The sequence below is a fragment of the Coregonus lavaretus genome (genome assembly GCF_964263955.1).
Source record: "Coregonus lavaretus genome assembly, chromosome: 3".
NCBI lineage: Eukaryota > Metazoa > Chordata > Actinopteri > Salmoniformes > Salmonidae > Coregonus > Coregonus lavaretus.
This window is the reverse complement of record NC_139990.1, coordinates 63,681,216-63,696,107: the sequence shown is the minus strand read 5'-3', so window position 1 is coordinate 63,696,107 and position 14,892 is coordinate 63,681,216. Positions and strand designations below refer to the sequence as shown.

General features: G+C 42.4%; 1 protein-coding gene across 1 annotated transcript in view; it reads right to left on the bottom strand.

Moving 5' to 3' along the window:
- Positions 1-14,688, bottom strand: part of LOC311123506 (myocyte-specific enhancer factor 2D homolog) — a 63,081-nt gene extending 48,393 nt beyond the window's left edge. The window contains 1 exon segment of the mRNA XM_084158187.1: positions 14,498-14,688. The gene's annotated coding sequence lies outside the window, so the exon portion shown is untranslated.
- Positions 14,689-14,892: the final 204 nt, after the last annotated feature.

Here is a 14,892-nt window from a genome sequence, read left to right as displayed (position 1 = left end):
CAACCAAAGGACTTGACCCAAATTCTTTGAACAAGACTACTGTCCAACAACAACAACATGGATTTCTGTTAGTGGCCCTCCCTGAGAGCCTTGCCTCATTCTCCTAATCAGGGGAAATGTGGTATCTCCCAGCTCTGGGAGCTGTCACAGCTAAAGGGTAGAGGTCAAGAGGAGCGAGACGAGTCCTAACAGACGCAGTAACCTGTTCCCTTCAGCCGCGCCTCGCTCAGCTGCCACCACAAAGGTCCCCTGCCTTCACACACGGAGGCAGTCGCCAGCCACGACACTCGGAGACTACCACACACCAGATTGACCAACCTGGGAGGTGGAAGACGTTTAGTCTAGGCTGAGACAGAACGAGACATAACGTTTATACGCAAAGGTTTATCAACAGCGGTATACCGCCCAAGCCTTTTGCTTCAATAGAGTGATCAGGGGCGTGCAACTATAGTTTTCCTTCACAGAAAATACATTAGTGCAACTCATTCAGCAGAAAATAGCTTCATTTTCATTAGATGACAACAGAAGTGCAACGCTTATTGGCTGGCAGCTACACAAGTAAATGAGCTTACAATGAAAAAGGAAGGTGTTTTTTTTTTTTTAACAATGCACAGCCATCATATTTCTAATGTTTAGGCCTATCATAGAAAGAATGTAGCCAGCTACATTTCCTAATGTTTTGCTTGAAGTTAATCTTGCATTTTACCGGATAGAAATTGGCTGGCTACACCGAGAAAAGTATGGAGAAAAGTAGCTCCACATCAGTCAGAGCACTGTCTGCAGATAGAAGGCCCGTCTGGGATTTGTCTGATGCAGAGCAGAAATTACAATGAGAAACATTTTAGATCTGCGTTTACAAAACACAGCAAGATATTTATGCGTTTTATCTTTTTTTCCTGAGTGAAAAACACAGAATTATACGTTAACACGACCCCTAATTTTAACTTGCCAACTAAGTAAGTGGCTGAATGAATAAGGTGACGGGGTATCATATTGTGTTAGCTTTCTGCCATATTTGAGAAGTCAAAGCCCTTTGGATTAGTTATTTGTACATCTGCCACTGCCATCTTGATTTCCTTGCGTTGTTTTCTCCTCTCCATTCTCGGCCTGTCTGCTCCTCCCCCCTCTTCTCAGAGCAGAGCAGGCAGGCCCGTTGCCCTAGTGACTCCAGACTCCACACAGACACAGCGTGTAGACATGCTGCTGGAGAGCCAGTACTGTTCTTCCTTCAGACATGCATGCATCAAAATTGTGTTAATTTGCAATGTCTCTCGTTCACATTTGTTTGTAAATGTCCAAACTCACCAAAAACGAAATTTGGTAGCTCCTACATATATATATGTATAACTTCATGAGCTGGTTTGCCTGTCTTTGCAATTTGTTAATTTTCGTTTTCGCTCGTTAGCAAATTTAGCTAGCAGCCTACATGGAAATTCACCATTACTTGTGCTCATTTTATTAGCATTCTGGTAATAGACGCCCAATCGGCTTTTTCACGTTTTTTGGCGCCCTCTTGTGTACTAAGCCTGTAATACCGTAAATCCTGGGGTGAGAGAAGGACGGTATGAAGATATGAAAATCTGGATACCGCCCAACCCTAATGGCTATTTCTAGCCATTACATTCAAAGGGAATGTATTGTCCTAGTCTAAGATTCAAGATAGGATTTAACAGAAGAGGAAACCTGTGCTTTTTCATCTTGGGTCCAGAAGTCTGTCCTTCAGAGCACCATGGACTGGTAAGGACCACAAGAGCTGTGCTAGATGACTACTTCGGTATTTAAGATGGAGGCAGCTGATCCTAAGGGAAAATAAGACTGGGGGTTATATGAGCTGCTCAGCATGGCACGGCGCGACATGGCCCAACTGTCATTGCGCACAATGCAGATGAGGCGCTGTGTTGTGCACAAACAAATCCCCCAGGCGACGAGACGTTTGATGTACACAGTGGGGCGGAGAGGCCTCCACACACACACACACTCCTCCCTTCCTTATCCCCAATCTCACAAACACACACACACACACACACTTCTCCTCAGACACAGCTGACGTTTTAACAGGCTTACAACAGCTGACAGGCTACAGGTGGGGCAGAGGGGACCCTTTATAACCCCCCTTCCTCTCCTCTTAGTCCCCAGCTCCATAATTCCTCTGAGCTGCACACACACACACACACACACAGACAGACACGCACACAGATAGGCACACAGAGTTCCAATTCCACACCTGTTGTGACTCCACAGGAATTGTCCTGCATGAAAAACCCAGCTTTACCAGTAACCACATGTCCAACTTAGTTGACCTCTCCATCTCTAACCCATCTATACTCCGGTCCTTTAAAAGAGAGCTTTATGACCTGACAGCATGTGTTGGAGAGGCTTGGTTTGACCATGCGGCTCAGTGTGTGGGCACTGTGTACAGTATGAGAGCAGCAACACATGCTACTCTAGTGTCGACTATAACTATGGTACAAGCAAACCCGGTAAGCTCCTTTGCTGCTTCCCTTACGAATGTCCTGAGTGGTATTACCAAACAGCAAGATTACAATGGAACTAAATCATTGACTACGGTTTTAATCCGGAATAATTTCAATGTTTTTATGTAATCAGTAGACATAATGTTACATGATGCCCTATTTTGTATTACATTTTTGCTTTCAATTATTAAATAATACATTAATTAAAGGTATACAAGCAAGATGTTCTTAACCTTCTCAGGAGCATATTAGACTGACACACACATGAAGTTCACACTCAAAATAGAATGGACAACAGTGGCCTTATAAGAAAAGACTGTCCAAAATGACTTGCAGCAAGATGTCAGTTTTACAGGTAGCGGTAGAAGTTAAAGCAGCTGAAGGGGCCTTGGGCTGCAGTTGAACTACCAGTGGTTGAAGTGCTCTTCTTACAGGGAGCTGTGATCACTAGGGGGACAGACTGACTGAAAGACTTGTGAAAGTTGAATTGTGAGGGAATGCTGTCTTGATATTTAGGACAAGTAGACAGTTTGTAAAGGGGTAAAGCTCTAGACGAGAGGGGATTTGAAAGCACAGCACTTCTTTGGATTGGATGGGAAAACCAACCATGGGGTGAAAAAAAGAATTTAGGATTTAGGTATTCTTGCTGTGTGTGCAAAATGGAGCAGAAAACCTTCTCACTCGTCACTTATCTATTCTTGCTGAATCTCTTTCATTTACTACCACCATTTTTCTTCCTCTCCATCCTTCTCTCTATTTCTCTTTCTTTCTGAAGGAAATGAGTCTGTTGGCTTTTAGCTGTAATGTGATAACCATTTAAATTATATAAACAATAGCCAGACTCCTCCAGAGGAAGGAGTGGTTAAGATTCACTTGGGGTGTCGAGGCCAAAGCGCACATGGAAGCTGACTTGTAAACACATAGTGTGAGTGTGTGTGTGTCTCAGTGGATATATGTCTCTGTGTGTGCACATATGAGAGTGTGTGTGGGATGAAGAGCATAAGAGGCCTGGGAGAGAGAGAGACAGAGAGAGGTGAGGACGAGTCAGTCAGCGAACACTATGAAATGAAATGTTATCTAATACATGGAGAGGAATGGCTATCGGTTAAAAATAGTGTATTTTTCTCACCATCTATAATGTCACTGCATTTTCCTCATAACAAACTAACTGGATGGATTTCCTGTGGGATTGCATTGTGGTGAATAGGGGAAAGGTTGAGAGTCATAAGCTAGGTTTCCATCCAGCTGGCGAAAGATTTTCATAGCGAATGTGCCCACTCTGGTATTGGCATGTGCGCCTTAGCTAACAGCTCGCAGATACAGTGCGGGTATAGCCTACATGATGAGATTATTGTGGACAAAAGAGCTAGATTATTTTATTTGTCAAACGGCAGCCAAGCATCGATCACCATGTCACCAGAATAAGACCCTAGATATTTATTGGAAAGGAGCATCAAGCTCATCACCGGGCACTTTCACCACCCTGTGAAGTTCATCATAACTTATTTCATCTGTAGCCTAATAAACTGTATGCTTTGCTGAGTCATAGTGGGAGGACCACACAGACTTACCACCGCCATTTCACGCATATTTAATTGTACATACATAAACAGATCCCACCTTGTCTAGCGTATTTAGTTCGGTCTATATTTGGAAAGTTTACCAACAAATGAGCTGTTTCCATCAGACCTGTCATGACATTTTTATTGGACACGTACTTTACTCACATAAAAAGGTTGGATGAAAACCTGGTTATAGACTGTATTTCAGTCGTCCAAAGGCTGTATTATTATTTTTTATTATTTTTGTATTTTTATTTAACTAGGCAAGTCAGTTAAGAACAAATTCTTATTTACAATGACGGCCTACCCTGGCCAAATCCGGATGACGCTGGGCCAATTGTGCGCCGCCCTATCACAGCCGGATTGTGATAAAGCCTGGAATCAAACCAGGGTCTGTAGTGACGCCTCTAGCACTGAGATGCAGTGCCTTAGACCGCTGCGCCACTCGGGAGGCCAACATTATAACACGCAGTAGTCTGCCATTTCAACACTTGTTCCATGGTAACATCAGATTGCCCTTCCCAGTTGTTGTCCGCGCTACTCAGATTGATGCTGGGGATCTGTACCAGACCAGCATGTTCACTCACTCACCCCCTCACTCACTCACTCACTCACTCACTCACTCACTCACTCACTCACTCACTCACTCACTCACTCACTCACTCACTCACACACTCACACACTCACACACTCACACACTCACACACTCACACACTCACACACTCACACACTCCCTCACACACACACGCACATGCTCTCACTCAATCACATACACACACGCATACATTCAAAATCAGGCATACAAATACTCAAGCATGAATACACACGAACTCACCCCCTCACTCACTCACTCACTCACTCACACACTCACTCACACACTCACACACTCACACACTCACACACTCACACACTCCACATCACACACACACGCACATGCTCTCACTCAATCACATACACACACGCATACATTCAAAATCAGGCATACAAATACTCAAGCATGAATACACACGAACTCACAGGCACAAATGCACATACAAGCATACATTCACACACAATGGGAAGTGTGTCACTTTGGAAGGGTGGAGAGGGGATTTTTTACACTCCCTCTCCCTCTCTCTCTGTCTCTGACTCACTGGAACCATTCCCAGCTCTGGGTAATGGCTGCTTCACAAGAGAAGAGGAATAAGCCTTACTTTACTTCTGCTCTTTTTTTCTCTCAACACTTTTTTGTTGTTGTTTTATTTTACTTTTTTATTTAAAATAAATGCACTGTTGGTAAGGGCTGTAAGTTAACATTTCACTGTAATGTCTGCACCTGTTGTATTCGGCGCATGTGGCCAATAAAATTTGATTTGATTTGAAGCCAGCCATCTTCCCTCCCAATGTAACCCAACACACTACGCATGGAGCGCACGCCTAACACAATGAACCCTGTGCAGATGGCCCCATTACTGTACCACATCTGTACAACCATAAAACTCTACCATGCCCCAGTGAGGAAAGGGTGATAAACATTCAATTGAGGGCACAACTTGCAGTACCGTTACAGCATATACCGTAAGTCAGTGACCTGAGAAGTGTAAGACAGGTTTGGGAGGAATAAGACGGGAGGGGAGTTCGGAAAAGATGAGGAGCAAGAAATGGCAGGACTTGAGATCAAAGAGAAAGAGGGAGAGAAAAAGAAGGAGAGAGGAGTGTGAGAGGAGGAGGTGTAGTGTTTCAGCTCCTGGCCCTGGCGCTTGCTGTTTCAGCTGTGCCGAAGTGATGGCCAGCCCCTGCTCTCACACCACGGTAACCCCGACAGCACGGCGGCATAGCTAGCTCGGTCTCACTCGCTCTTTTTCCTCTTTCAGCCTCAAAGTTGGGATTATTATATTTCTCTAAGGCTGTGGAAGTCTCTTCTCTCGCTCTTCCTTTCTACTATCGTCTCTCTCCTGGCCGCTTTTGAACTCTCGTAACAATGACAGACTTTACGTTTTCACATTGTCCAATGGATTCAGCTGCATTTTCCAAAGAACACAGGTTGGTTTTCCCAAAGGCCTGATCCTATACTCTGATTAAATACAGTTCACTGGTGGTCGCTGATCCTGATCCAACGTCCTCTCCCCTTACATTAAATCTAACATTAACTGAACACACTGGTTCAGGTTAGTTATGAGCCATGTTTGTTAGGGAGCCGCTGTGAGGAACGGGGACAAGACCATCACCATAATTACTCTGCATTGAGGGAAGATGGCCTCTTTCTGGTTCCTCTAAAAAGCTCCCCCATTTGTGCTCGACTCAATAGTTTTTCTAAATACTGTTCTCATTACCTTGTTTCTTTGAGATCTTTTATGTAGAAAATAACAGTAAAAAAGGCTTGCCTGAGTTGAACTGAATGGACCCAAATGTAATTAAATTTTGACACCACAGTCAAGGTCACACAGGCCCCAGTGTGGTGTAGTGTAACACTTTGTGTACCGAATCCCTGCTCATCTCAGACTCATTTGTTAATGATAATCTTGCATATGTGTACAGCTAAGTTGCATTTAGCCTACATAGGTTGTGATGTCTTGATCCCACCTGCCCCTTGATCCCACCAAAGACCCCCAAAAAGACCATTCGGTTAGCTTTATGCAAGATTACCCTTTCTATTCGCAAAGAGTATATTAAGAGGAGGGAAAATTAGACTTAATCTGGATAAAGCCTCTGGCAAGACAACTGACTGCAAGAGAAGAAGAATGAAAACAAAAGGATATGGACACCGTCATGAAACGGAATGAGGGAGTTTTAATATACTCCTACAGATTCCATAATCCCAGATAAAAATACATGGTACGTGCATTCACCATTTTCATCTATTCATCTGTTTCTACCTACTAGCCAAAAGGAGGTCAAACCAGATTTCAATGTTATGCTCCAAAGCTGTATATTTCAAGCAATGTCTTTAGAGGCGGATTGGATAAATGTAGTGCTCTGAGCAGAGAATTTTTAGAGAAAAGCAACAACTGGGTGTAAGGATTTACCATTCTTTTTTTTTTTTTATCTTCAGCAATATTTTTATGTAACAGATCCTCATGTAATTATCACTGTAAACTATAACCTGATGCATGCTTGACATACATATAGAAACACAGTGAGCAAACCAATCACAAGACAATGGTATCTGATGATAAACCAACTGTTGAAGACCTGTTGAGATGGGTCATTTCAGTGAATTTAGCTGTCCTTACAAGAACCACGGAAGATCTCTTCATCTTTAGGAGTCCATCTAATCGACATGAGATGTTAACATGCTAACTTATGCTGTTACCACAATAAGGATCAAGAGTGACCATTTAGAGCTGAGACATACATAAAAAAACACGTTATTTTAGCTATGGTAGACTATGGTGAGAATTGATGAATGCTGAGAATTGATGAATGCTACAGCATATCTTAAATTAATAGGAAATCATTGGTATGCTTTGATGACCGGCAGTTCAATGGAACGCTAATCGCTAAACCATTTATGGCTTTAAGTCTATGGTTGAATTCTAACAAGCAGAGATTTGGAACCTAACTTCTCCTTCAAGAGGCGAGCAGCTGCTATTTTTGCTGTAAGCTGACACCGGTGGTCGCACAAAAGCAACCACCTTGTTTCAGGGAACTAGTTTTTCAGAGTGACACCAGTCAGTCCTCATAGTTTTTCAGTTCACACTCAAGTTTCATGAGAACTGATGTAACAGATTAAAATGCTCATGAGATTACTCTTTGGTGTGTTGGAGCCGTTTGATACATTGCGTCCTTGTACCCAATTAACTAGTGCGAAGTTCTACATGCTCAGGTCGAAGGTGTTCGAACCTCCCCTAGAGAGCAAGCAGCCGTTTCAGTCAAATAAAATGTCAAGTATTTCTAAATAAAATGAGAGAATTTCAGCTGTTTCTCACTGCTATTCAGATTATTTCATAACATTCAATCATGTCTGCTTATTCGAAATGACCAAGAAAGGTGGGTGGGAATCAAATCTGAAGGTTAGTAAAAGATGCAAAATGGGAGCCTCAAATAGGCTACCTACAATTGTGTTGAGAATATGTCAATCCTCTCTACTTCACCTTTAGATTGGGGGTATGCCAAGAACCACCCTCTGGTAATTAGAATAACACTCTACTCCATCAGACCTCAACTCTACCAGGCCGTTACCACTCACGATGCCAGAATTCTGACTTCGATACCAGGTTTAGAATCACGATACTCAATACCAAAACGATACCATGTCAAAAAAAGAAGGTGTATTAGCCAAAGTCACAGAATGGCACTTTTTACTTCGTTTTTTTTACCACATAATAGTCATCATTTATTTGAATGGTAAATCTCTAGTCTATTTATAAAATGGGTAAATCAAGATGTAGCCTAGGCCTATTCACAATACAGGTGAATCATATTCAAAAGGAGTGTGTGTATACATTGAATTATTGAGCTTGTTTTGGCTGATTTCATTGGGCTACAGAAGAAAAACAATATGTTCCCCTTCCATTTGGAACTTATAATCACTGATCTGGCTTTCAAGTCTGTCTATGAAAATGTCCTTTTTGTTAGATTTAACTAGAACCATGCATAATGCACATTCACTTATAATGACTAACTTCTTGTAGCAGGCATTATAGAAAACTAACACAGGTCTCATAAACAATCTCTCAAGCACAAGCACAGGTGCTAGTGAGTTAGTGATGGGAGGGAGACAAATCGATACAGTTACATATCGGGATATTATTTGACAATATATCGTATCGTTTTGACAATATAGCAATATTATTTTTGCGCTAGTTGGCTGTACTTGCACCAAAACTCCAGTATTTTCCGTTCATAGCTTGTTCTCCGTCTTATTTTTAAATAAGAAGCTATTTGTTTCCAGCACCTTTTTTCTATAACTGATCAAAACTCGTTTTTTCATGGCTCTCTCTTGTCCCTCTGCAGCAGACATATGGTGTGCAATATGTTTGGAACATCGAATCGCAATAAAATCACAGTATTAAATCGCAATAAATATAAAATTATGAGTCGGAGTACATATCGTATCGCCACCTAAGTATCGTGATAAAATCGTATCGTAAGGTCCCTGGCAACAGCCATCTAATCTTTATACTTCAAGTTTAGCCAACTTGGATCTATTTGCTAGCTAACAAGGTAGAACAGTTGAATTGTTGTGAACACACCCTTCTGTCCGTCTCCAACTGTTTGGACAGCATGCTAGCCTGTCCACTTTGTTCAGATGTTGAAATCAAGCGACCGACCTTCTTTCTCAGAATGAGTTGCCAATTCCTTATATAAATTGTGCTTTTTATGGTTATTGCACATTTATAAAACACAGACTAGACAGCTAGTATAACAGTCTTTGGCTAAAATGCTGCTAGCAGTACATGGTACCGCAATGCCGTACGCGACAAACTGAGCATACATTTTCCAGAATCAATGTTAATTGATACTCCCATTTTAGTAGTGTCTGCTCTGCATGCAAGGAGTTGAGACATAAAAATGGTATCGTTAGAAAGGTTAACTTCTCCTCTATTACAGTAAAATAATGTCTCAATGTGTTTCGGTGTCCATATGACCAATTATGTTGGACCAAACCTCAAATACAAATAGCGAGTCTGAACCGCTTGTCAGAGAGGAAGAAGTGATCTCTCATCTTTGTTGTTGTGAGTGGCAGGGGGAGGGGCTTGGTATGTGTGTAAATGGAAAGGTGCACACAGCACAGAAGGAGCAGAGGAGGCAAGGCCAAAAAGACAACATGAGAACAAGCGGACAAACGCTAATAAAAATACAAATAAAAACATGATTCTTGCGATACGGGCATTTGAAATATCGCGCTAAAACATAAATTAGAATTAATCTAAGCCCTGAATCCCAGCCCTAACTGATCAACAACATTTGAATAGAAGGATCAAACTCTTCTTCTATAAAAGTGTGCGCTGTCTCTGTAATTAAGAACCCTGACGTCATTCACACACACACAGTCAGTTCAAGGCTCCAGCAAAGATGATACTGACTGGGAGAGAAGTGAGGCGGGGGACACGAAGTGAATGAATTAAGTTTTTGGCGAAAATCTTCTTTGAAATCAGCCTTATTTTGTGTTATGGTTTGCATATTATCACAAACAAGGTACTAGATAAGTGAATTGACGTTAGCTTCAACTGTAAGCCAGCAAGGAAAGTTAGCCTACAAAACTGGAAGCTACTGGTATCATCTTCTTGCATTGTAAAGTGTTCTAGCCTGTAATGGACATTGTTTTGCAAACAGTAATGAACAGTTTCAACATTTCTACATGCTGTGTTGCATTATTCAGGTGTGTTAACGTCTGTGCAGCATGAGTGGTGATGCAGCCCAGACAACCAGTGAGAACAGTGGTTCCTCAGGACAGTCTAAAGCTAGCAGTGAGTAAGTGGACCAGGCACGGTGCTCTCGCGCTATAAGGGGACATCGGCTGCGCTGATAGACAGACTTGATCCTCTCTCATCAGTAGACGGCGTGAGACACATTTGACAGAAGTACCGAAAGTAACAAAAATTCTAGTACTGAACCATTTTTCATGTTCGATTATCAAAAAACTACTGAAGTTTCAGTATACCGTGCAACACTAGTTACCACTGATCGGTAGAGAATCTCAGGCTCCAGCATTATCACCATTAACCTGCTCCACTCCATGGTCCAAACCACTCATCCCTAATCGGGCACTTCAGATCTCCACCTCTCCCACAGCATCCTAACCCCTCCACTGGCCCACTCCATCCCCTTCTTTCCTTCAGGGACCCTTGGGCCTAGTTGACCTCCCCTGCCCTCTGGAATGGTGCCCTTACTCTCTCCGCTATGACTCTCTGCACATTACCTTAATTGATTTTTAACCCCTGAATCAGCTGCTGATGATGGCTCAATTAAGAGCTTGCTGGAGGAGAGATTAGTCCTGGGTAAGTAAGGTGTTTTCTGCCCTATAGCCGAGGAGAAGCAGAGCTCACTAGGCCTTAACCCTTGGCTATGACCAGGGAAGCAATGTTGTAAAAGGGTGATAAAGAGGGACGGTTGGGAGGCAAAGCTTGCCAGGACTGCTTCCCACATTACACCTCTGTAGGTCTTTGCCCTGTGTGGAGGTCCTCTGGCTGCAACTTCAGGATGAAGCATTGAGGGGAGGCCATTTTGAAATGGCATGGAAAGAAAGGGGATGGAGAGGCGAAGATTGCCAGTATACTTCCCACTTTAAGCGGCTGTTGGTTTTTGCCATGATGAAAAGCACCTTTGGCTTGTGGCTCCATTAAGCGAAGAGCGAGGGTGACATTTCTTTCCCTTACAGTGTGCTGGGAATAAAAGTGAGGCCCTGTGATGATTGAATCACAGCCATAATGGCAGAAGGCAGGACCGTGCTGTGCAGTGGAGTTCTTCCTGCTCTCCACGCTCAGCGTGAGAAAAGCAGTGGGCAAAGCTGCCCTGGAATAAAATAACACAAAAGAGGCCATGAAACGAACACGGCAAGAACACACACTCAGTATGTGATGCTTGATATAACAAAAATGCTCTCATTCCTTCCAAAGCTGTTGGTTTGTTACAGGTGGAACAATTGGGGGTTTTGGCGTGACAATAAGCAGAGGCTATACTTATCTGACCTGACTGAAGTGAAAATAAGATGTCTTCCTTCGCACTAGAGTGAGATAACATGAGGTCAGCTGTAAGCCAGTGCATGGGAGGTCAGACAGACATTTAACTTGAACTGTCCAGGCATTATTTCAGCCTAGGGTTAAGCAGTGATTAAATCACATCAATATTTGTGTCAGGCAAGGAGTGGCCAGTACACCATTGATTGTTCCAGAGATTAGTGCTTAATTGAAATTACACTGTAATTGGAGGAGAGAAGGCCTTGACCAATAGAATGTTCTGGCCAGCAGGCATCTTAAGGATTTAGGGCTATGCTGACCACTCACTCTTTAGTCTAATCCATAGATTGCTAGACCCCCACTTCTATCCCTTCTCAAATATCCTTACTCTCTCTGTGTCTCTTTCATTCCCTCCCTACACAGATGCTTACGCCATAACAAATATTTTACATTCACATTCACACACATAAAAATACAGTAATTGTATGGGCACATACTCAAACACTTACATAAAAAAAATATTCAGACATTATTTTATACAGACTGCCACATGTGAGATGTCTGAAGAGCACAATAGCTGACCTTCTGTGTTTGCAGTTCAGCATGACACTGCAGCATGAGATGAGAGGATGATTGTTATTCCTTGGAGACTGATTTAACAAGAGGAATCTTATTTTTTGACTGGAGCCACAATGTGGCATGACTATTCAGATGGTGCCATATAAACATTATGTTTTTACTTGTGTAATTACAGCGTTATTACATAGGTATAAGACCAATTTAATGTAAAGGGTTACCCATTTAATATAACTTAAGTTAGATTTTTGAGTTGCCCGTTATTAAATAGTAAGAGACTTCTCTGGCAGAGGCTAGTAGGATGCCCCCTTGCTTGCGGGCACGCTTCTCAGGCACACAAAAAGCGATTACTTTGCTGAGCCTAAAAGTGATATGATGCTAAAGCCTTTCCTTTTACTGCATGAGGAGAAAGTACACTAGTCTACTTACACTCAATCTGCCAATTTAGGACTTGTATGTGTGTGTGTGTGGAGAAAGAAAGGGAGAAAGAAAGAGGGTGCAAATCATTCAGTCCAATTGCAATACCCAAACACTTTCAACTATTTCATGACATCCTACCGTGTCCTGTGGCACATGTGGGAATGATGGCGGGAGTCTCTAATGATGTCAAAATTGAGGCCAGCACAGGAGACTCATGAGGGCCAGTGTCTTCCAGAGAGACGAGAATAGATAAGGTACTGGGAGCTGTGAGGGGGAGGGGTGTAAAGCTCCCATTAGCTCTGACATCTTGACAATGTCAGAGACAGCAGAGTTCTTCTGTATTGGTTGGAATACCCAGTCCATGGCACTGGTCCTGACCCATACCGTCTCAATGATGAAAACAGATTAGCCTTTATCTTTTCATCAGGGTGAAAGGTGTAATTTACTTTTTTTTCTTATTGGTTTCTGATTGTGTTCCCTGTCTTACCTGTAAGTACTCCTCAGTGGGAAACACAGGGGCATGTCATTACGGAGACAGCTCATTGTCCTGTAATCTCCTACTCGGTCTCTGACTGCTCTGATGCTTGCCAGGGCTGGTGAGAACCTCTATCTGGACTGCGTCCCTGAGGACCCTGTCTCTGCCACGTGACACCCTGACTGGAATCACGACATGCACTATACCTGCGTGCATAGCTGAAACACTCATCAGTTTATGTCCCTCATTTATAGGGGGGAGGGGAAAGACATTAATACATTTAATCCCACAAGTGAGACACTAAACTGTGACATATTGAGGTTTAGGCAGAGCACTAATTCAAATCACTTGACTTCCTGTGTTACTGTAAAAACAACATGCAAGGGTAATGGAAAAACTGACAGAATATAATTTCTCCCTCCAAGAATATTGGGGAATAATTCCTATTACAACACACTAGTTACATTGAAGGTTTAGTCTACACACGCTATCTCCAACACTTTCACGCGCAAAATAGATTCCGGATTTGAGGAGAAATCAATAGTTTGTTGACACTTTTCCCTTGAGAAAACAGCAATTACACCACAGGCAACCATGTGAGATGGCATATAGCCTAATCTTGTCATTTTTACGCAGTCACATTCTTATACAGTCAGGTCAAAAGTGTTTTGTCAATGTTTACCATTTGATGGATGCAAAACACAAACGTAAATTTACATGCGCATTCATTTGATACAAAAGGTTCTTTAAATTACTTTTTTTCTGACCCCTTGATGCTCTCTCTGCGCTATGCTATGCTGTCACTCTTGCCGATGGAGAAAGAGACCATAGAATTGCGTGTCTGCCATGAAGGAACAACCAACCATAGGCTATTAATAGGAATAAAGTGGTCAGTAAACCATCCATTCTACTCACTTAAGTGAAATCAATTCATAGAAATTAAGAGTAATCGTGTCAAAACCTCGGTGACACTTTTCATTAATCGTTCTGACAGCTCCTGGTGAACGGTCACCACGGCTGTTGCGCACATGAAGGAAGATAATTCCAATCACCAATTATTAGCGGTTATTAACTGTGCTACTATCATACCATTGAGGCGACATAAAGTAATCCCTAGTTTGCAAGTAATACAATCCAGCAAGCAAACTCTCCATCATGTAGTCTACCCTTGACACTCAAAATAAAGCACGAGACAGCGCGCGACCACCACACCAAATTATGGTTGCTTGGAGTTGCCCTCCATACAATGACATCAGAAAGTGGCCATTCGTAAGCAACATTTTGTTAAAAATAAGTTTTTCAAAGTAAACAGTTGCCTAATGTTACTGACCAAACATATTTACTAGCAGGTAGCGAACCTGGGTAGCAGGCTTGTGAAGAGTGACTTACCCTGTAGAACTGTATCCACATCTGTCTGGTGAAACCGGAGATTCAAAAATATATATGACAATGTATTTCAAATGTTGATTGAGGAATAAAGATTATGTAGACAGGCTGTCTACCAACGTCAGTATAAATACAAAAAATCGTTCCTCTTGATGTACAAGGTAACTATTTAGTTCTGTCAAACGATACAATGTAGCTGCTGCTGCCCAATCTATCGTGATTGGCACTGCTTTATGATTGACACTAGCCGGACCAATAGGCAAGAGATATGTGTGTTGCTTAACCAATCACCGGAGACGTCAGAGGATTTGACTCGTCAACGTGAAGTTAGTAGAAGGTGAACGGTGAAGTAGGAAGAACTAATGGTGAGATCATGTGTGAGTGTATCCCTCCGCCTT